At 38.9% G+C, this 24,835-nt stretch overlaps 2 long non-coding RNA genes across 3 annotated transcripts; one reads left to right on the top strand and one right to left on the bottom strand.

Annotated features, from left to right (window-relative positions):
* Positions 1-3,722: 3,722 nt before the first annotated feature.
* LOC123641619 lies at positions 3,723-14,107 on the top strand. The gene is made up of 3 exons (XR_006736321.1): positions 3,723-3,757; positions 9,124-9,314; positions 14,056-14,107. It is a non-coding gene; the product is annotated as an uncharacterized LOC123641619 (long non-coding RNA).
* Positions 6,049-12,232, bottom strand: LOC123641608. Of its 2 annotated transcripts, XR_006736320.1 has the most exons (4): positions 12,143-12,232; positions 6,429-6,539; positions 6,188-6,235; positions 6,049-6,073 (listed from the first exon to the last, which is right to left on the bottom strand). It is a non-coding gene; the product is annotated as an uncharacterized LOC123641608 (long non-coding RNA). The 2 variants fall into 2 exon arrangements; XR_006736319.1 differs by lacking the exon at positions 12,143-12,232 and having other exon boundaries at positions 6,429-6,694.
* Positions 14,108-24,835: the final 10,728 nt, after the last annotated feature.

Raw genomic sequence — 24,835 nt, 5'->3', positions numbered from 1 at the left:
GGATGAAGAATTGTCCTGTTTTCTCAAGAAACTGGTAACCTGTATACACACCTAGTGCCAATAACTACAGGTACATGCTAGATTAAAATTATGTATTTAAAAATGTCTCATGATGTAATCAACTTTTTCAAAGATGATTTTATGGGCTTTTATAAAACTTATGCTGTGCCAAGTAAGTTACCTAATGATTTATCTATTCTGCACTTTAAAGGTGAAAACTTTAGGTGGTGCAAAATCATGGCACTCCCTGACAAGCAATACCTGTTGATGTAAATTATTCAACCACAAGTACCTTGCTTTGTACATCATATCCAATAACAACTAACTTTGAATACAGAGTGTGTGATTTTATGCAAGTATATTGCTTTACAGTTTAGGATTCTATGTACATTTTCTCCTCACTTGTTTTCTCCAGAACTAACTCTGAAAGCATTTTGAAATTCCACCATTCAAGGTTCTCTGCCCTCTGTGAAGGCTGTCTCTTTTACCAGTCCCCAAATAAAAAATACTGAAAACCAAATGAATAAAACAACTTGGAGAGTCCCATCAAATCTTCTAGTGACCTGTTATAAGCCATCAGCAGGGTCATTAAAGAGGATACAGCAATGGAAACAAGGTATTTAGCCTAAACCATAAAATGAACTTTCTCTTTTTTATTTCAGGATATTGGTTACATGTTATGACTTTACCACACAAAAACCATGATTTGAGGCATGCCCTTTCCCAAAGGGGGACTCAGGGCGATAAAAATCTGTTTAGCATTTTACACAGATGTTTTACATTCTGGAGACAAGGGTGAGAAACCATCCTTCCATTCTAGAAAATTCATCAGGGGAGGAAAAAATATGTAACCCTTAGTCAGAGTCACAACAGGGCCAACCCTTGAGAAAAAAAAAACATAGCACGTTCAACCTGGGTTCGTCTATCTACTGAGTCAATATTTGCACATTCAAAACTTGCAGGTATCAAATGTACATATTTGCTTTGAAAAGAATTTTTTGAGCTGGGAAATATTCTGTTCTTACTTAGTAACAATCACTTAACACCTCCTGACCTTTATTCTACCGTAAATGAAAATTTTTGAGAGAATTTGAATTCTTACAAATTTAAGGGTTCTTACTCTTGTGCTGAGAAACCCATAGCTTGAAACACGAGAATTCTTGTGCTTTGGGATCCCACACTTCTCCACAAAGCTTCACTTTTGATTCAATTCTGAGAGCTGATCGTCTGGCAAAGTGCAAAATAAAAAGTTCTTAGGAAGCAAAGGTTCCATTTGTAGTCAAAGACAATGCCATGGCAATGGGTATTGTGATAGAAAACAGCTGTGTTTTAGGCACCAGAAATAAAGACATAGATTACGTATGAATAAATATGAATGATATTTGGGGAAGAATCAACAGCATGTTTGAAAATCCAAGCTGTCCTGGACCCAGGTTGTGGCTCTGGAGTTAATGGCCCCTTCCATAAGCATTTTGGTGTGTGGCTGTAGGAAGCAGTAGCATTATCCACAGGCTTCTTCTCTTAGGCTCCAGCTAAACACACACACACACAGGAAAACAATGGCCAAATTTCCTCAGACACTGTGAAATATTAACTTAATGCAAAATTATAAGTCTAGGCTGCATATAGATGAGGCCTTACCCTCATGCAATCCCTGCCAAGCCAATCTTTGCTCTGAGTCTAAATACCTGAGACTAGGTAACAAATAAAGAACAGAAATTTGTTGTGTCACAGTTCTGGAGGCTGGGGAGTCCCAGATCAAGGCACCAGTAGACTTGGTGTCTGATGAGGGCTCGTTCCTCATAAATGGTGCTGTCCAGATGTCCTCAGATGGTGGAAAAAATGGAAGGGCAAAAAGGGGATGAACACCATGTCCTCACGTGACAGAAGAGCAGGCTTCAGCCTTTCATAGACACTAACCTTTTGGAGGGTGAAGCCCTCATGATTAATCACTTTCCAAAAGGCCCCGCCTCTTAATATCACCACAACAAGGAGTAAGCTTCAACACATGAATTTTGGGGCACATTCAGACCATAGCAACATCCTTGTTCCCAGCCCAATAAAGCTTGTCATCAGCTTGGTTTGTGCCTCCCAGTTCTCAACCTAGTGACCTGTGTGCTAGTTTTCACTGGGTTCCATTCACCTGAGCCATCTCCTTGATATTAGTCTGGACCCTGGTCAATGTTTCTTTCTGCAAATCTGCTATTTCACCAACCCAGCAAACATCAGGATTGTCCATGGTGAAACTTCCTGGTGAATTCCAGGAAGTTTAAAGGGATAGAATGTGCCATCAGCACCAGCTCTCCCAATCCAGCCCATCACTTTCAGTCCCTGCTCCTTTTTCACACCCCCTTACCCAGGCCACAGCATCAGGGACAGCCTTCTACCCCCAAGTCCTGCATGCCACATCCCTCCTCCGCAGGATCTCATGGAGGAGCTGAAATTGGCATCGCTGGTGGGCATCTCCACAGGGAGATTTGCTGTGTTGGGGAAAAAATTCAAGGATGTACAAGATACATTGCCCACCCTCCAGCTGATCACCATCAAGTGGGGAAAGTATCCTTACAATTTAACACATTTTTCTCATACCATTTCCTCAGGTATGAGGAAATGTTGTAAAACAACTAGATTTTCAAGAATGTCAGTGGCTTTGTAGATAAGCCCAGAATGGTAGGTTAGGTGAGAATAAGAAGATTTTCAACGCCAGGGTTTTAATTCACTCAGAGATGAAAGAGGTTCATCTTAGGTAAAAGAAGTTCATCAAAGGTGAAAGAAGTTTACGTGGATTCAACAGGTCACAGAACATCAACAAAGTTTTTTATGCAAGGGGTAGCACAAATGATGAGTGATTTAATAATACTGTTGCTATAGACAGCCCACCAGAATATTTGGAGAGGGAAGTATCTAAAAGCAGAAAGATAGCTGTGTCAAAGAACAAAATTTCAACAAATGGAGTTTAAAGATTTAATTGGTTTTTATTAGCAATTCATGACTTGGGTAGCATCCCATCTATGAAATAGGCACTCCAATGAACTGAGCAGAGGAAGTGGGTTTCACAGGCAGAAAAGATGAAGAAAGCAGAAATAAGGAAGAAAAATGGCATTGGTCATTTCAAAGTTACTTTCCTTTATATGGTTAAAGCAAAAGGGACATCCCTATCGTGTCAACCGGGCCCCTCTGGATTGATTGCTGTGTATCTCCTGTTTTTTAGAAAACTGGCCTGTTTCTAAGTTTGATTGTGTGTTACTTAGCACAGTGACTTCATTCTGGTTTGGTCTGATCTCTTGAGGCCTAGTACAGGAGCTCAGTCTAAAACAATGACAGCCTATAAATTCTATTTAACAGCTGGAAGGCTAGTATAATTCTCCAGAAAGGAAACCACCAGGGCTTGAACGAGAAGACCGGAGGGAATTCAGAAATATGAAATACCTAGCACATGAAGAAGCCATAGGACTAGGACACACAATGGATAAATGCAAAAAAAGTGAAGCTTCAAATCTTGGTTTCAGGTTCAGCAGTGGTACTATGAGCAGAAATTCTCTTTGCTTTAATGTAAATCTGTTCCAAAAGAACTGAGAACAAATGGTTCTCTCAAACTGCAATAATGTGGCCTAAAATGTGAATCCTACTTTGCCCAGTTGTTTATTAAACAAATATTTACTTAGTACTTCCAATGTGCTAGGCATTAGGAAGTCAGAAATAATTAGATGAGGTCCAGATCCTCTAGAAGTTCACCAACTAGTTCCATGACTTACAGGTAATTATTTTGGTTTCCTCTTCTCTAAAATATAAAACTGTCACTCCATTTTTGTTGATGATTTTCCCCATAATCAATTATTAAGCAATTGTCTTAGTCTGTGTTCTGTTGCTTATAACAGAATATCTGAAACTGGGTACTTTATAAAGAAAAAGAATTTGTTTCTCACAGTTATGGAAGCTGAGAAGTCCAAGGTCAAGGGGCTGCATCTGATGGGGAACTTCTTGCTGGTGGAGATTGTGCAGAGTCTTGAGGCAGTGCAGGGTGTCACATGGAGAGGGGGCTGAGTGTGCTAGCTCAGGTCTCTCTTCCTCTTCTTATAAAGCCACCAGTCCCACTCCCATGATAACTCATTAATCCACTAACATATTAATCCATTAATCTCTGAGTGGATTAATCTGTTCTCAGGGGCAGAGCCCTCATGACCCAATCACCTCTTAAAAGCCCTACCTCTCAATACTGCCACATTGAGGATTAAGTTTTAACATGAGCTTTAGAGGGGACAAACAATTCAAACCATAGCAGCAACTATGGTTTATGCCATTATACAAACATATGCTCTTTTTGAGCTATCACTAGCCACTGCTAAGGAGGGACTAATTTGTTATGCTCTCCTTTCCAGCTGTATTGTCAAGGAGAACACAGAGCTTAAAGAACATCATTTCAAATGGTAGGATTTCAGACATCACAGAGGACCAGAGGCAATGGTCCTTCATAGATCTGCTAAGACTATAATTCTCGGATAGAATTGTGCACACCACCAGGAGTATGAGGCAGTATGCTACACTGTACTCAGAGTCACAGATAATGGGGCATATAATTCTGGAGCATCCATTTTACTTGAAGAATTGGGGCAATTTATTAATTTGAAACTGTACCGATACATTATGCAGTAGAATATAAATAAATATAAATATTGCACGAATTTTTCGTGTTAAACAGGGGACTAAAAATAATTTAGTGCAGGGGAGTCTAGGGGCATGTGAAAGAGATTTGGGGAGAGAGGAGAAAGTAAATATATCTCACCCCATGCTAGGGAACACTGATGGCCCATCCAGCCAACCTAGTGCCTCATTTGCCTTAGGATGAAAAGAACAAGGCAGGACCACTCCATTAGATCCCAAACTCAGACTTCCTGGGCATCAATGCATTTCTATAATTCCTTTTCATTTTCCTTACATTTACTTTCAGTGGAATTTATATGAGCTCTATAATTCTGAGCCCATTGGCACACTGAAATCAAAGAAAGAGCCATGACTAGAATGAGTGCACAGTAGCTGACACTGGTGTGTCTGAGGCTAAAACAATTGTGAAGATGGACATCATCATATGCAGAACATAATCAACCCCCCATCGCTATCCATGAATCACTGATGCGTCTCAACCAAAGTGTCAGCAGCTTTTGGGCTTCCTCCACCTCTCAAGGCCTTTAAAGAACTCAGTAGCCCAAAATCTTTGCCCTTCTGGGATGACAATGTAAATCTGGACACAAAGTGAGCCATCTCCATAGTAACTACAGATAAATCTAGACATAAGAGTGGCTTTAGATCTTTTAAACTGAAATGAGAAAACCTGGCTCAAACTGTATGACTTTTTGATGATAAAGATGATGGATTCAATATAGTACACATAAAATTATTCAAATCAATAGTCATTTCACTTTTCTCTAATCTGAGATTTAGATTTGGAGCTTACATAATCTTCCTGAAAGCTCACTGTGTTGTCAAAGATTATTTCAGACAAAAACTTAAGAATGATTACAATGGCCCACAGGGTAGGGGCCAAGACATTTTTCAAGTACTGTTGATGTTTTCTTATCATTATACAGTGAGCCTCTACTTTCCCCATTCTCACTCCAATTTCTCAAATTCCACATTTATAAACGACTTGTTTAACCTTGAATGGAAAAAAATCTTTCTGATCTAAAGATATTTTATTCTCAAGATATTTTAGCATAGAAGCTGATTATAATAAAAACTTATACATCCACATGAAATCTTCTCCCAGGTGGGTGGTGATGACCCTGAGTGTGATACTTGAAGAGAATAGCTTTGTTATTCTTCAAAGAACTTAGAATATGAACAAAAAGTTCCATATTTTGGTTCCTTCCTTTATTGGTAAAGAAAGCAAGATCATAATGAATTTTAAAAATTAATCATATAAATCAATAGGAGCCAAGAAAAGAATCTAGAATTTTTATTTTCAAGATAAATGAGAAATAAAGAAAACATCCAGGGGAGGGGATGGGTGTATACATACATAATGAGTGCAATGCACACCGTCTAGGGGATGGACGCACTTGAAGCTCTGATTGGCCTGGGTGGGGGAGGGCAATATACGTAATCTAAACTTTCGTACCTCCATAATATGCTGAAATAAAATAAAAAAAGAAAACATCCATAAATCATACTAATTGTTAAGGTAACATACCTTATCCTTTCTCTCCCCTCCATTTTGACACCTTTTAAATGTTGAAACCTGCAAATAAAATAAAATATTATAATTACAGTCTTGAGACAGACTGGAAGAAATAATCTGGTGAACCACTGCTATTATAAATTACAGAAAAGGGGCACTTTTCATTAAACAATTCACCTTCTGACTAAATTTCTTATGCTACTTATTTCCTTCATTTGTGTTATTCTTCAACTTACTATGATTTAGTCCTTACCTCCTACAACTTTAGTAGCTCTGGAACTCCAATTTCAGAATGTGTGTTAAGGACAGACATTTCAGCCTCACCACCGGAAAGCGGCTCCATACCTAAGCGCTAAGTTAGACCCTGTACAAAACAAAGGATTTCTTAATTGTCAGTATCAATGTGAGCTTGCTTCCCATAATTTCTTTGCAATAAGAAATAATCTTATTCAGTACATATCATGCATCTAGATCACCAAAGAATTGTCAGGTTTGGCCACAATAGCAGGAAAGCATCAAAGCTAGGAACACACAGGAAAAGACATTTTCACATGAGATTGGGCAGGAAATGAAGAACTATCAGGAGATTGCTTCTAACAAATTACATTTTTGTGGGCCGGCTTTCATCCAGAAGAGATGAGTTAGGCAGTGCAAGATGTGATGATAAGGAAAGATTGAGAAATGGAGGGAACCCGAGATTTCCACATCTCATTCCGCTGCCTTGGCAACTGCTATCTTCGAAGACTTGAGGGAGTTGGCCCAGCTGCCTTACTTGAGTGATTGACTGGTACATTCTCTTTTATTCTCATGCTCCACTTCCATTCCCTTTCCCTGCTCACTGGGCAGTCATTCGAATGTATTTGATGTGTATCTATTGGTTTGTATATGTTCTTACAGATGGATATTTTTGTTTTGTGTGCATATATTTTTTATTTTAATTTACATAAACTAAATAGTATTTAGTTTTCTATTTCATTCTGTTTTGTATTTTTTTCACTACGCACTAAGATTTTAAGATTCATCCATGTTGCTATCTGTACACGCATCTGTGGCTTCTAATATTCCATGTGTGAATTTGCTGCCAATATTCCACTGTTCAGGGCGGGCACTGCTGGCTGTTGCTCTCTCCCTCTCTCCTTCCAGTCATCCCAGAGCGGCGCCTACGCTAGGAATGCGTTCAGATGGCGGATTGAGGCCTACTCTGTACTGAGCAGACTGGTTTCCCCACATAACTATGCTCACTTCCACCCCTCTATTCGGAGGCCTAATCTGGACAGGTGTTTAAACTGCCCGGAAATCGCAAGTTGGAAAAGCAAGATGCAGGGGAAAGGCAACCTGCCCCCCCAGCTCCTTGGGGAGCTTGACCTAGTTAGTCCCAACACAGGTTCCGGAGGATCCAGTCTCAGCCAGGAGTCGCAGGAGTCCCAGGCCCAGTCCCTGACATCACCCTGCCCCATCCCAGCAGAAAGTGGCAGCCACGAGGCGCATTACTTCTTCCCCAGGAGAGCTCGACCCCTTCAGCTGCAGGAGGAAAGGGACTGTGGGTGGGAATGTCTGTCTGTCTATCTGTCTGTGTACATCCTTCATAACTTTAAAATACTGAGATGTGTATTGTATAGTTCTGCTTTCATACCGCTGAATCTGCTCAAACACCAACAATCAATTTCCGAGAAACAGCAAGTCAAAGAAACACGTTAAAGCAAAAGCTCAGTTTCCACATCTTTGCAATTGTGAATTGTGCTGCTATAAACATTCTAGTGCAGATGTCCTTTTTATAGAATGTCTTTTTTCCTTTGGGTAGATGCCCAGTAATGGGATTGCTGGATCAAATGGTAGTTATTTTAGCTCTTTGACAAATGCCTATCAATCCACGAGTCGATTAATAAAATGTGGTATATGTATACCACAGAGTTCTACTCAGCCACAAAAAACACTGGTTATCTAGCACCTCTTGTATTATCCTGGATAGAGCTGGAGCCCATTCTACTAAGTGAAGTATCCCAAGAATGAAAAAACAAGCACCACATGTACTCACCATCAAATTGGTATTAACGGATCAACACTTACGTGCACATATAGTAGTAATATTCATTGGGTGTCAGGCAGGTGGGAGGGGGAGGAGGGGATGGGTATATTCACACCTAATGGGTGTGGTGTGCACCGTCAGGGGGATGGACATGTTTGAAGCTCTGACTCAGGTGGGGCAAAGGGAATATATATAACCTAAACATTTGTACCCCTGTAATATGCTGACAAAAATAAATAAATAAATAAAATTAAAAAACAAGTTTTAACAAAGAAAAAAAAGCAAAAGCTCAGTGATATAATGAGCAAAATCAGAAACTCTACAGGACAAATAACAAATAAATTGCAAGAGAGAGGAAAAAAGGAGGCTATAGAAACTATAGATTAAAAAAGACTTCAGAAATGAGTCCACCAGCTACACTGTGCAGCCCTTGCTTGGATCAGAGTAAGCTGATTATAAAAATCATTCATGAGATAGTTGAGGTGATTTGAATACTGACTGAGGAATTATTGTTAAATTTCTAACGTGGTAATGGCATTAAAGTTATATTTTTAAAAATAATCTTTAGCTTTTAGAAATATACACTGAAATATTAATGGATGACATGATACAGTCTCTGGGATTTGCTTCAGTATAATCTACTGGCAGGAGAGGAGGTGGGGATAGAGATGAAACAAGGTTGTCCAGGAATTGACAACCCATGGGACATGGGATATGAGGGCTCATGATACTATTCTCCCTGGTCTTACATATATTTAAAATTTTCCACAATTAAAAATTTAAAAGTAAATATTAACTGGCCACTCAGTATCTGCCAGGAGTGGTCAAGATATACTGTTTCTGTCCTCGTGGAATTTAGAGTTTTTAATAGACAATAGTTTGACACAAATGCCCAAGTACTTTCCATTGTCCTTGTTTTCAGGGAGGAGTCCTGGGGTCTGAGAGCACTCCCAGGGCAGCTCATCTGCTGTGAGTCAATGGAGGAGGCCCCGCAGCAAGGCCAGCCAAGCACAAGGGCGAATGCGGCTCCTGCTCCTGGTTTTCTAGTTGTGAAACGTTGGGCGGGTTCACTGAACAGCTCTGGGCTTCAGCTTCCTCTTCTGAAAACTGACGGTAAGATAGCATCTATCTCATGAATTTGTAGTGAGGATTAAACGAGGCAATATATGTAAAGTGCTTAGCCCAGACATAGTAATTGCTCAATGAAAGTTAACTACCGTAGTCATATTAGAGTGAGGAGAAACGTCAAGTTTCTAGTAGGACTTCTCTGAGGAAATGACATTTAAACTAAGACATTAAAAAAAAAAAAAGAGTAATTAGCTAAGAAAAGGTAGGAGGAAGGGGGACAGAGGGCATGTTATAAGAAGGCATAACCTTTCCGAGGAGGGGGGAAAAGACCTTTGTGAGAGTTGTGAGCGGGCAGAGGGCAAAGGGGCACAGGAGGAGAGGGAGGGGCTGTTCACGTCAACTCCAGGCCTTCCAAGGCCACAGCAAAGATTTGAGATGCCACCGTATTTCCTCAGTTCTAAGACACTGGCCCTCCCCCTTCCATTTTCACATCACATCTTTGCAATCAAAGGTGTGTCACAGCAGCATTTTCTTTCCTAGCGGTCCATAAAATAATGAGTGCCTTTCAAAAGGTGGAATGCTCAATTCTGTAAAATGTGGTATTCTAAGAACAATGGAAAGACAATGACTAATAGTTACAAGGGGGCATAGGTGAAAATGTATGTTCCCAAAAGGTTGTCTTGGTTTTATTGTAATGACAGACTGGAGGGGCTATGTCTGGTGAGGATCTCACTCGGAAGCAATATCAGAAGGACACTGGGTCGCTCACAGAATCATTAGAAGGGTTGGAGAAGCAGCCTCAAGGCTGAACTTCTAGGAAAAAGACCCAAAACTAAGCCACAGAACTGGTGATGAGGAAACTGCCCCCATGCCAGAGCCACCGCATCAAAGCCACTTCTGTGCCAGGAGCCTTACCTTGCAATAACTGCCATCCTTGAGAACAGGGAGCCTCGGTCACAGCCCTGGCCAGCACAGTGGATTCTACATGGATCCACCACTTGCCCAGTTCTGAATCTAGCTGTCACGTGAGCGAGTGTAAAGGAACCTGAAGAAAGTCTTCTGCATTCTGCCTTGGGGATGTGGGACACATAGGCTACTAGGACCCCAAATGTAGCCAGGAAGTTCAGTGGGTGCTGTGCAGCAGGAAACATGGTGGACAACCAGCAGGCAACAGGTGAGGAGGAGGAAGACTAGGCAGAAGGCTTCTGCAGGGACTGCTTGAGATGTGACTGAGCTCCCAGCTGCCAAGAGCAGCTGAGGGCTTGACCTTTCACAACCAAAGCAGTGGGATGGGAAGCGTTCAGGCCCTGAGGCATAGAAGGAGAAATTGGCTGAGCAAATGCCCATCTCATCAGTTCAGAGAAGAAAGGGAATATGTACGTTTTAACCACATCATTTTAAAATACAAAGATCCTACAAATGTTATGAAACCATAAAGACAAAAATTGCTTAAAAATCAAGTCAGAATCAAAATGGAAAATACATGGTAGCCCCTCGCATATATGATATTGGGTGAAAAGACATACCAGTAGTCACTGACTTTGCTAACCTTATAATCAGACAAATGGCATTGTCTTAGCCTTTCTCCCTTTTCCTTCCCACCCTCCTTCCTTCCTTCTAGCCATGTTTATACACTAGACTAGAGGAAAAATAGGAGTAGTCCATGCAAATAAATGCAATGTCTATAAATATTTGAGCAACTTAATTTTTTGAGCCAAAAGTTTTTCACATGTTAAATAGGGATGTTACTTACATCAAAAGATTTGTATATTAGGACAGTATATGAAGAAAAGCAACTCTGAATCCAAGATGATCTTTAATTTAAACCTCATCTTACCAGCTGGGTGACCTCGAGCAAATCATTAAACCTTGCCGAACCTCACTGGCAGTTTTTTCAATTGTCAAACTGTAATAAAACCACTTTGTTTGGTTGCAAAGATCAGCACAACTATTTGAAAAGTACCAGGAACATGGTGGTTTCTCAGTACACAGAAGTTACAGTTGATTATGGACACCATTATTCTTATTATTTCTATAAAGATTTAAATTCTTTGAACCAAAACAGAAGACATAATTCTTGATCTTAAAATTTTCACATTTTACCATTTTATTAAAGATCTTGCTGCACTAATTTTTATGACAAATTCCTTCTTTTAATCAACCATAGCAGTCATAGAAACAGCAAGCAGTTTAAAGTTCAACTTTAAATATTGGTCTGTCCATAGAATTGCCTTTGACTATTAAATTTTACTTCATTCTTACACTTGCTTCTGAATGAATATTTTCTGTGTGAGTATATATTTATCCAGAAGATTAAACCTATATCAGTTGGCAAACACAAAATCCCTCAGCTCTTGAAAGTTTAATAACATGAATGTAAGGAAGGGGTATTTTTCATCAGCACCACATATCCTGCCTTCTCTCCCAGACAGATGCAAGAAGTGTCCCTGCTCCCGTGGGACCCTCCCTCCCCCATTCAAGTTCTGCTCCCCTCCTCGCTTTGCCTCCTAAAAGACAGCACTCCATCAATTCTCCCCTCTCTTTCCTGCATCTTCAATTTCTCCCTCATTACTAGATTATTTCCTTGAGTATAAAATAGACCTTAATATTGTCTATTTAAAAAACAAAACATAACTCTCCCTTGACCCTATGTTCCCCTTCAGCTCCTGTCCCATTCCAGCGACACTCTAAAGGATTGACTCATCCTCACCTTCCATTCTCTCTCCAACCCACCCTAACCCTCTCTCATCCCCACGGATCAAATCCTATCAACTCCTATCAAGGACCTCAGCCACACCACACCTGGTGGCCAGTGCTTTGTCCTCATCCAGCCTGACCTCTCTCTCCATTTTGACCCAGTTGCCCACACTTACCTTCCCAAATCTCTTTTTTTCTCTTTCCACCTGTGATCCCTCACTTCTCATTGTCCATTTCCAACTCACTTTTTTCTTTTGTGCCCAGTTGCTAACGATAGAAGCCCAGGACTAAAATCTTCAGCCCTCTCCTCTTGTCCAGCGCCCCACCCCCAGCCTACCACAGGGCTCATCTAGATCGTGATTTTAAATGTTATCTAACTCTGATGACAGAGTTATTTTTATCTCCAGCCCAGATTTCTCCCCTGAACTCTGGCCTCACAAATACAATTATTGAACCAACACCCACATCTGGGTGTCAACGTTAACATGTCGAAAAACGACCTCTAAATTTTCCCTTAATAATCTCCACCTCTTGTTGATCTAAGTAGTTTTGCAAAAGTCCCTTTAAAAATGTTTAGGCTCTGTGGCTCATTCGATAAACAGTATATTACAGACACCAAGCTGAATGCTGAAGAGGTATGAGATGGAACCTCCACCATAAAGAAGGTCAATATAGTATAAAGCCAAAGCTTTGATATCTGCTATTTACCAGTTGTCTAAACTTGGCAACTTCTTGCCTTCAGTTTCCTTATCTGTAACACAGGGATAATAATAAAAATAGTTATCATACTTTCCTCATATATTTTTATGAGAATCAAATAATATATATCATATATGTATTATATCATCATGTATATTTTAGATATCATATATGTATTTTTATATATTGTATATTATGTATCATATATGTATTTTATATATATCATATATATTACATATATATATCAGTGATGATTCCAGTACCTGGTACATAAAACAAAATCAGTAAACGTTAACTTTCAAGCAAGTGTCTAAAACTGTATGCTCTATTGTCACCTGAAATTCAAAGTGTCTTTCCTTGTGCCTGGAAGGGGAGACAGACATATAGTATAAATAAATACAGAAATTATGCAATACACTTATGAGTTATATATAAAATAAGTTCTGAAAAACAATGTTCTCCAAGAAACAGTGCAAATCAAGCAATTGCCACATAAATGTCAACAGCATAAAACATTCTTTTCTTTATCCTATGCTTACTCCTTTTAACTTATTTCATCTTTGCCTATTGTCATTTCTTTCCTCTCAAGTATTCTTCGTTATGGGGGCACCCCACACTCAGAGGCACATTCATTCTTCCTTTCTCCTCCACACAAAGGGTCTGTTACATTAAAAAGCTGGGCCAGCGGAGTGACAGTGTTGAAATGGCAATTATGAACAACCATAAACGAAACACAGCATTTAGTTTCCTGCAAAAATGCTTCTTGAGCACTCTGATTTCCAGACTATTGGGATTTTTTTCTCTAAGTGCAAGCATTGAGGCTTTAGAAGTATGTTCTTTTCTTGGGAAATATTAAAGGCAAGTGATATGAAGCAAGGATGTTTTGCAAAGCAGCAAATTCTCCTTGAATCACTTGATATTGGCTTTTCTCTATCTTGGTTGGAAAAGCTCAGTGGTGTTATGAACTCTTCGAAATTTCCTTTAGAAGCTCTTACTAACCAAGCTAATTGTCCTGCCCCAGGTTCTTGTAAGACTCTTCCCAATTTTTGCTATGACCAGGGTTTAATATATTGTACTGTTAAGTCATTTACATATCAGTCTTCTCTCATAGATTATAAGGTTTTCTTGGACAGCATAGTTGTCAAATTACATAGTATACACATAAATACTACTCTTTTTAAAAACACAATTTTTGCAACTATATAAATTATTAGAAAACTGATCTCATCAAATTTCACATCAAACCCTGAGGTATGTGACAAAGAGTACTATTCAGGGGTCATAGATGGAGAGACTGAGACCCAAAGGCACTACCAAATTTATGACAGGGCAGGAATGGGGTGGTAGAAGCGTCATGGTAACATGTTTTCTCCTTTTGCTTTTCCTACAGACCTTATTTAACCATACAGCCTAATCAGCATCCTGAACAAGAGGTATCCTCCTGAATATGTTTGCATTTGCCTTGAGAAGGAAAAAAGTATCCTCAATGGACATATTTGTCTGTATTCATTTTCCCAATTGTCTTAAAGCAAACAAATCCCTCTGTGCCCCCTTGCTTTATTTTTATGAGAACTTTACTAAAAAAAATTAACTTTTTGTTTTTATTCCGATTCTATAAATAATGATTTATTATCTTCAAAAATAAAAGGGAAGATTAGTTCTTCCATACAATGGCAATCCCACTGCAAGGTCAACATCATATTGTAATGCTCCTCTAAGCCCAACTTTGACAGAGCACAGAAAGGACAGCTGCTGTGTCAGGAACTTCCTCACCAAGACCTGGGAGGGAAGCATTGTACTACCTGTCGTACAGATGGAGAAACAGACTCAGAGAGCCTGAGTTGCCCAAGCTCACACAGCTAATATGTGGCAGAGCTGGGATTTAACAGAGGCTTGTCCTATTCCATGTCCATCCTACTTCCCCTTTGCCACTATGAAAGAAAAAGCTGCTCTCCTAGAACATCTTCAGATATTCTGTAATCTAACCCAATGTCATCCAGACCCTCTGCTTGTTCAACCTTTGGATCAGCCTTAGAAATCCATCCACTCCACCTGAGAAACTATGGCTTAGCCAAGGGTTACCCCAGGGGGGGCTGAATTCCTGAATTTTGATGTTCTAGTTCTTTCCCCATCACAGACAAGCCAGGGTCAGATCAAATTCTGATGTTAGGGGAGAACTCCTGGTCAGGGCCAAAAGCAAACTGGCCTTAGAAAATGGGAAGTAAGGGAAGCAGAGGATGTGGACCCAGGAGACCAGGTCCTCCCCTCAAGTTCCTCGTTAGCAGCGGTGGGGCCTTGAGTTACGTCACTTCTCTGAGCTCCAGCTTCCCTTTCTGGAAAATGGAGACAGTAGAATCTTCTGACTATCCAACAGCATTACAACAATGATCAAGAGAAGTAATGGAAACAGCCAAGTGCCTCTCAATGGGAAAATGGATAAATAAACTGTGGTATATCCATACAATGGAATATTACTCAGCAACCACAAATTACTGGTACACACAACAACACAGATGAATCGACAATATTGTGCTAAGGAAAAAAGGACAGACATAAAAGACTGCAGGATTCCATTTATAAGAAGCTCTATGGCAAGAAAAGCTAGCCAATGGCAATAAAAATCAGGAGAGTGGTTGCATGGGACGAGAAAGGGAATTGTCTCAGAAGGGACACGAGGAAACTTTCTGGGGTGGTGGAAATATCCTATATCTTGACAGATGCATATGCATTTGTCAAGACTGAGGGAATACATGATTAAGACCCACACATCTCACCGTGTATAAATTGTACCTCAATAAAAAGATAATAAAAGTTTAAAACTTTTGTCAGTAAAGAGCTCTGTGCAAATGTAAATGCCACAGTTGCTCACTGGAATACTGTTAGTCCTCTTTACATTACTGCTTGGTCAGACAACCTCACATGAGTGACTTGTGGTGACTCAAAAAAATGCACTTAATTGAAATTGCTTTCTTTTATTATCCACAGTTCATGATTGGATCTGCCTATAGGGATTTCTGAGAAAAGCAAAAAGCATACAAATAAAGTGATACTAAGTTTAGAAATAATGACTCACATTCTAATAGCAAAGTGGCATATGGGCCATTCCACAGCATAGACACACTTCCTCCAAATTAGACTCCTTATATTTCCATAAAAAAGGGAAGTTTCTATTTAAAATTTAGTTAAAGAAAAGCAAGTAGCAATAAAAAGGATAATAGCCATTAAGCATACCAGCCTCATCCAAATGTTCCTGTTTCCACTCACAACAGCCCTGCAAAGCAGTTACCATTACCTCTATTTCAAAGATAAGGAAATGGAGGCTCAGGAGCAGCTAACTTACTTACCATAGACGCATACCAAGAATTCAAACCTGTGTATGTCTGACTCCACAGCTTTCTTTATTCTACCTTGACAGATTTTATACACACACACACACACACACACACACACACACACATATATATATTATAGAATAAATATATGTTTTCCAGTCTCACTGCTTTACTTGGTTATCTTCACAGTTACAGTAATAGTAATGACACAATAGTCATTAATAGTAATATCTAACATTCACTGAGCCCTTATCAAGGGTCAGGCACTTAACATGCATTAACTCACTGAATACTTAAAACAAGCTAAAAGATAGTCATCATCAGTAGCCTGATTTTACAAATGAAGAAACTGAGCAAGAGAAGTAAAGGAACTTTTCTAAGGTCACACACGTAGTGTAGCAGAGCCAGGATTTGGGCCTAGGCAGCCTGAATTCAAAGACCACAAGACCATTACAACCATTGCATTGTCTTTTCTTAATGCCAGCAGATGGGTGGCTTACCTCTGAGAAGCCCAAAATGCAAAGCATTATACAATAGGACTAAAAGTTTAATTTCAGAAAAGAGCAAAAACATTTCCAAATTTCCTAGAAAAGGTCCACAACCAGAGGCTAGTCCTAGATTGTAAAACAACATATGTCTACTCTTACTTCTATCTCATAAGAACAGTCAGGACTATCCATATACCAATAGCAGACAACAGAAATTTACAAACCTTTATTAACAAATACCCTAAAAAGGTCAAAAAGTCAGGACATGACTCCATGATGATCTACCATCTCTTAAAAATTTCATTCATCCAGTCCAGTGGTTCACTCCAATGCCTCCAAAAGATGTGTCAGATTCCCAGAGCAATGGCTAACTGTGCAATAAGGGGCGTATAGGAGGCACACAGAGGAAGGACACAAGACTGTGAGTTTCAGAAAAGAACAAACCCAGGTGTTTCTGAAACTTCCCATCCTCTCCTCCCTAGAGAATTGCTGATGTAAGGCACATATTCCTATCACAGGGGTCTCTAACTTTAGCATGCATCAAAGTCACCTGAGCAGGAGGATTTCTATCAAGTTCCCAGGTAAGGCTAGTGGCGCTGGCCTGGGGCCCACATGTTGGGAACTACTGCTCTGTAATATTAATCCCCACCAAACCTCTGCTTAAATCTCCAACCACGAGGGACACTGAAGTGAAATTAACACTGCCCACTCAAAAAAATAGGAAATTACTATTTCATTTATTGACAATGAGGAAATGCTTCCAAATGTCAAATTAAAAAACACTTTTTAATAGTAAATAGTAAAAATATTTACTTCTGAAATAAAAACAAAAGTAACTAATTTCATTAAAAAATAAAAAGGTAGGCTCTACTAACTACCAGAAAGCCCAGTTCAAAACTGTGTACAATGTTTATGCCTCATCAGAAGAAAACCCCTGCAGACCCAAAAGCTAATGTGCAGGTTCTACACAAACGTTGACAGCCTTAGTGTCAGTTGAGCTCATTTAGCTTAACAAGTCTCTAGCTCCAGTTCACAGTCAGAGCAGAGATCAATAAAAGCTCCATGATGTTTTTCCATTAGTCTCCCGACTTTCTTTGCACAAAATGATAAAGGATGAGCCAGGGTCAATAGTGTGGTAGACAGAACCCACACCCGCCTGCTCATTAGCGCTCACTGCAGTTACCAAGTCAAGTGGCACTTTTTAGGAGGTTTCTGTGTTTTTCTGGGGTTGTTTTAGAGAGATTTTTCTCCCTTGGTTTTTTACCAACTCACAAAATCCGAGATATGAAAGAGGCCTTTGAAATCTCTTGGTTTAACTTCCCACCAGCCTATATTGCAAGTTATACAAAGTTTATGGTTGGATCTGACTGTCAAGATTTTTCCTGCAACATCCTTAGGAAATGTAAATATGACAGTCTTCAAAACACAGATGAAGACAAAGATCTTCAAGACTTCTCTCTGTCAAAGGAACTTTACTTGGCTCTCTGAACTATTGCCCACATGACATGACTGTTGTTTCAAATTCTTCACAACTGTGGGATCTATTAATAAAATAGCCTTGGAAGAGAATCAAGACTGCTTAACTAATTAATTTACCACCACAAAAATAAAAGCTTCATGAAGGGAGGAAAGCAGCCTGTGTTTGTCACCACTGTATGCCAGAGCCAGCACAGCTAGACTAAATGCTCAGTAAATGCCCCTGCATAAATTAACCACTGAATGAGACCACCATATGCATTTGTAGCTGTAATAGCATTTTTGTAACTTTCCAGAACTGCCCTAAATGATGTGTTCTATTGCTGAGCATCCCATGAGACTGCAAAGACACAAGTTTTGGCTTCAGACCATAAGGAACTGTGTTTTGTACCTAAAATACTTGCTAGTGATACCAAAGGAACACTTCAAAATAGTCAGAGGAAACAAAGTATGTTAAGCCATAGATGTGAATATGAAACATTATTAGTGTTGTGAAATTCTGTGAATTTTTAATTTTAGTTGGATCTTAGCAAAGCTCTCTCTATATATGAACATGAAATCCACTCAGAAAGAAAATTGGAGCCTCAGTTAACCCATTTAATACTAGATTGTAATGTTGCCACTTAAAAAAAAAAAAAACCTTTCATAATCAACTTCACTATTAAGGAAGAAAGAAAACTAATAACGCCTGAGCCCGTGCTTCACACAAGGCAATAGGGAAGACTCTTTTACACACATCATCTTATTTATCATGTTCAACAGGTGCCATATCCAGGTAATTTAGGTATTCAGACATCTATTAAAACCACCAGTATGCCAATCCAGCAATTTTTGTGTCAAATTTGAATTAAATGATCCAACAGCTATAAAGTTAAAGAGTAAATTACTAACAACTAGTACGAGCCTTTATACACGCGTTAAACAACTAGAATTGAAGAAAATAAACACTGACTTTAGTAGTTAAGAGTAGGAAAGATATTTCCCAGTCTAGTCAGGAATACTGTTGGATGTAACTGGAAAGGAGAGACATTTCAAAGGACATTGAGTATTTCCTCCAGGACAAAAAAAATCAACCATAAGGACTGCAAGTGACTTTTTAGAAGGTAACAAGGAGGGTACAGATGGTTATCCCATCCCTCACAGGATGTCAGAAGGTCTAATATGCCCCCAAAGTATAGAAGGGCTCAAATAAAAGTGTAATGTTTACCAGAAGGGTTTCAAAGCAGAGTGTCACCTGAGCACATTTTCCACTAAATCCTCCCACCTCTCATTCTCTATCCTGTCTCTCTCGCTGGCTGGGCCATTTTTTATTTCTCCTTTCATTCTGGAGGAGAAATGTTTGTTTTTGTCTCTCTCAGTCTTTTCAGTGTTCCTCATCCTCATTTCTCCTTACTTTCCCTCCCTCCTTCTCTCCTCTACATAACATAGAATTGAAGTCCCCAATTTTATAGTCCTTGATTGGGAAATTTTATAGTTCTCCCTTAAGAATGCCTTGGCTTTTTTTATGTGCTTCAGTCTTATTTAAAAACGGTGAAGTTTTATAATTAATAAAATAGTCTTGAGCTGGACTAGGTTCAATTAATATTGTTTTAGGTCTCCATGAAAAATTGTTGTAAGAAGGACTCATGAAAAGCATGATTTTCACAGACCTAGTGAAGGAATACATAATGCAAGAGGGTAGGAATGCTTGGCTAGATTAGAAAGCCAATCATTGATTTTTTTTTTTTTTTTAAAGGCATTACAAAAGAAAAATCCCAGTGTAGAAAATTTAGGGCAAATAAAATGTACTATCATTAAGATATGAAGTGACTCATTCCCAGGACTATTATTACATTGTTCCAGTATAAAGAATGAAAACCTGAAGCAGAAAAAAACATTTTAAAAGAAAAAAAAACCAGTTGTCTTAATATAGGACGTTTGTCAAAGGTAAAGAGAAATTCCATCCCAAGCTCTCATTTTGTTTCAGCTATTGATTTACCACTTAATTACTCCTTCCTTTGTTGTTATTGATTTCAAAATCAGAAGGAAGGCTTACCATTTCTTCATTTGTTTATCCCTCAAATGCCTGCAGGGAGTAGGGGCCCATGGGGCGAGAGAAAGGATAGCGTTTTCTTGCCTCTGCATCTTCTAAACTTAGAGACAGCCTCAGAGCCAAATGCCTCAAAGGGAAGGGCATAAATGTGGATTTATTGCTGACTGAAACTACTTGCCCTGCTTAAAAACATCCAAGAACAGAAGTTGTGTTCCAAGATTCCTCACAGGTTCAGGGCCACTATCAGGTCCTACCATGGGTCCAAATTCACAGTTTTATTATTTGGTCCTCAGAATCGGGTCCTTTAATGCTAAATCCAGTGCGGCTGGCTCTGGTTCTGTTCTCCTGAAACTTGAAATATTCTTAGTCCTCAGAAGACTGAAGTTTGGTTTTTCACTCTTCCTGCCTCCAAAGAAAGACCTCCCAAAGAGACTTCTGAGTATGCCCGCCACGAAATTGTGTTGCATCCAATAGCTAATGTAGAAAAAATAACTTTTGCCCTTGAAAACTGAAAGCTATAATTTGGAATTGATCAGATATTATTCACCAACAGTTTGAAGAAAATGCCTAGGCAACCTATTCCTCAAAATTATATCTCAACTTTCCTAAGCAACAACAATAATCTGATTTCTTTCTTTTTAAGAAGCGATGAGCCTACTTGAAACTAAGATGAAAAATTAAACCCTTCCGATTTTTATCTAATTTTCTCCTGAATTAAATTTGGAGACCTACTATGGAAATGCAGCTTCATGACAAAAGCATCCCTTCCTGCCATTAGCCACCTCTAAGAAACTTCTAAATAGAAACACAGATCCACTCTATCTCCTCCAAATAAACTGAGTTATCAGTGTTAATGGGAGGCAGGGATAAAGTGAAATAAAACTCAAGTAATTCAAATATTTTACTGTAAGTATTCGTGTTACCTCCTAGCTAATTTTACCAGAGTTGCTGGCAAATTAAAAACAAAAACAAAACAAATGAAAAATTTGTGTAAGATTACCTCTCACTTACTAGCTAGGTGACTTCCTAACTAAGCAACTTGCTCATTCCAACCTCAAATTCAGAATTCAAGTTTGTGTATCAGCAAAATTGCAAATTTCTTGGGCCTCTAGAATGCTTTGAATATAGTGGAACCACGAATGTTACATCCACGTGTGCCAAAGATCTATTTCAAGGCCTTCGTCATTTAGTGTTGAAATCATTGGTTTGACTCTCAAATGATTGACGAGATAATAAATACGTGGTTAACAGCAATGCAACTCACAACTTCATTGGTAGGTTCTTTTGTTTCATTCCCATTTTATTTTTATTTATTTTTATTTTTATTTTTCTGAGACAGAGTCTCACTTTGTTGCCTGGGCTAAGTGAGTGCCGTGGCGTCAGCCTAGCTCACAGCAACCTCAAACTCCTGGGCTTAAGCGATCCTCCTGCCTCAGCCTCCCGAGTAGCTGGGACTACAGGCATATGTGACCATGCCCGGCTAATTTTTTCTATATATATTTTTAGTTGTCCAGATAATTTTTATTTCTATTTTTAGTAGAGACGGGGGTCTCACTCAGGCTGGTCTCGAACTCCTGACCTCAAGCCATCCACCCGCCTCGGCCTCCCAGAGGGCTAGGATTACAGGTGTGAGCCACCGTGCCTGGCCTGTTTCACTCCCATTTTAGAAGTCATCTGGCCCTCTACAGTTTTCCTATAGACAAGAATTTGCAACCAGGATTAACTTGGCTTCCTTGGGGAATACTTCCTAGAGTTTGGGTTATTTCTTTTTTAACCATTTATAATTAAAAATTTCTGTTCCTTGGGTCCAGGCAGCCATCATCATTCACCCAGTTCAGACCTGAAAGGAATCAGTCAACCACAGGGTTTCCTCTTAGCCATAATTTCTGATACCCTTGATACAAGAATCTGTCTTGTTATACTTTCTGTTTTTGTCAAGAAATTCTGGGTAGGCTTCCTTTCCCCTTGTTAATGAGAATTGTGTAATCAATTACGTCTAGTCAATATAGCATTCTCCTCTTCTCAAGGTCTATGTGGCAGCCTCACCTTGACAATGCCTTTCTGGTTAGCAAGTTTTCTCAGTAAATGTCAGACACCCATACCCTACTCTCCTTTCAACTGTGGTAATTTAACACCTATTTTATCATTTCAGGAGTGTCTCTATTAAATACTTCAGATGCTTAACTGGATGCTCAATTCTAAATCCTGAAGCAAAGACAACATTTTAGGAGAGGTTAACTATTAATAGTTAAAAGGTCCCTACCACTGAAACACAAGTGAAAAAGAGAGTCTAGAAAAGTTTGCTACATCTTTAGCTTCTTCTCGAGGAGTCAAATCTTAACCTTCATTAAGTGTAGAGTTTTTTGTTTTTTTTTTTTTGTTTAGAAACCAGGTCTCACTCTGTTGTTCTGTTGCCCAGGCTGGAGTACAGTGGGGTGATCATAGCTTACTATAACTTCGAACTCCTAAGCTCAAGGGATCCTCCCACCTTGGCCTCCCAAAGTGCTGGGATTACAGGCATGAGCCGCCACGCCTGGTAAGTGGAGATTCTTGTATCTTCACATCAATGTCATTGAAATGTGGCATGGAGATAATTCTAAGCCTCCTTTCCAAACACTTAGCTAATTTAGAAGTTCAAGAAAGAAATAGATCTCCTGAGTGAAACCCTTTTTTAGCCCTAAAGGAGACAGATGACATAACAATATACATTTTCTGTGTAATCCAATGAAAATCACTTAGTGCCATCCCCTTTTTTCATCTGATTTTTTTCCATGTCCTTCTGGCTTAAAAGCTTTTAGAATGAATACATCAGTAGGGTAAAATGTTGAATTGTGCTCTAATTTTATATTTGACATTGACTGAGAATCATTGGCTTTGTTAGTTAAGCTTCTTGGCCTTAATATATTATCCATCAGTTAACTTTCTTATGAAATGGTGTCAATATATGTTCTGTTTTCTTAATAGGATACTATAATAAAGAGGAAATGATACTGTGAACTTTCTATAGATAGGAAAGCTATTTTTTCAATTCACTTCAACAGAGATTGCCAACCACAATTCAAGACACTAACCCAGACACTAAGTCAGGTAAGAGGGATGCAGAGTTGACCAAGGCGTAGTTCCTGGATGTTGCTAAGCTTCATTCACATTTAGAGTTTTGAAAAAGCATTTAGTCAAAGAAGTGCAAGACTTGTACACTGAAAACTACAAAATGCTGCTCAAAAAAATAGTAAAGAAGATCTAAATAAATGGAAAGACCTCCCATGTTCATGGATCAGAACACCTAATATTAAGATGACATATTCCCCAAATTAATCTACAGATTCAAACTGTATTAAAGATAGCAATACCTATCAAAATTCCAGCTGCCTTTTTCATAGAAATTGACAAGCTGGTTCAAAAATTTATATGAAAATGTAAGGAATCAAGAATAGCCAAAACAAAGCCAGGCATGGTGACACATGACCACAGTTCCAGCTACTTGGGAGGCTGAGGCAGGAGGATCACTTGAGCCCAGGAGTTTGAATCCAGCCAAGGCAGCGTAGTGAGACCTCTCATCTCTAAATAAATAAATAAATAAGAATAGTCAAAACATTCTTAGAAGAACAAAATTGGAGGACCAATACTTCCCAATTTCAAAACTTATTACAATAAAGCTACAGCAATCAAAATAGTGTGGTCCTGGCAGATATAAATCAATGGAATAGAATTGAATGTCAAGAAATATTCCCTGACATTTAAGGGCAATTGATTTGGGTAAGGGTATTAAGACGATTCAATGGGGAAAGAAGTCTTTTCAACAAATGGTGCTGGGACAATTTGATATCCACGCGCAAAAGAATGAATCTGGATTCCTACCTCACACATTGCACAGAAAAATAACTCAACATAGATCATACACCTAAATGCAAGAGCTAAAACTCTAAAATTCCTAGAAGGAAACATAGAGATAAACCTTTATGACTTTGGGTTAGGCAATGGTTCCTTACATACAACAATGCCAAATTCACAAGAGACCAAAGGAAAAATTAGACTTCATCAAAATTCACAACTTCTATGTTTCAAAGGACACCATCCAGAAGGTGAAAAGATAGCCCACAAGATGGGAGAAAATCTTTGCAAATCATATATCTGACAAAGGACTTGTATCCAGATACATAAAGAACTCTTACACTCAACATAAAAAGGCAAATAACTCAATTTAAAAATGGGCAAATAATTTGAATAGACAGTTCTCCAAATGTGTACAAATGACCAATAAACATATGAAAAATGCTCAATATTGTTATTCATTAGGGAAATGCAAATTAAAACCGCAATGAGATACCACTTCACACACACTAGAATCATTATAATCACAAAGACAACAATAATAAGTGTTAGTCAGAATGTGAAAAAATTAGAACCCTCATACATTACTGGTGGAAATGTAAAATGGTGCAATCATCTTGGAAAATAGTTTGGCAGTACCTCAAAAGGGTAAACACAGAGTTAGTTATCTTATGATACAGCCATTCCACTACCATTAGTTACAGACCTAAGAGAAATGGAAAAATATGTCCATACAAAAACTTATACACAAATGTTCATAGCAGCATTATTCATAATAGCCCAAAAGCGGAGACAACACAAATGCCTACCAACTGGTAAAACGAATAAACAAGATGACAAGATGTAGTATAGCCACACAGTAGAATACTACTCAGCAATAAAAAGGCATGAAGTACTGATACGCACTACAACATGAAGGAACTTTGAAAATGTTACGCTAAGTAAACAAAACAGTCACCAAAAGCCACATGTTATATGATTCCATTTATATGAAATGTCCAGAATAGACAA

The sequence above is a fragment of the Lemur catta genome, chromosome 1, assembly GCF_020740605.2.
Source record: "Lemur catta isolate mLemCat1 chromosome 1, mLemCat1.pri, whole genome shotgun sequence".
Lineage (NCBI taxonomy): Eukaryota > Metazoa > Chordata > Mammalia > Primates > Lemuridae > Lemur > Lemur catta.
The sequence above is the reverse complement of the archived record's forward strand: the minus strand, read 5'-3'. Positions and strand labels throughout refer to the sequence as shown.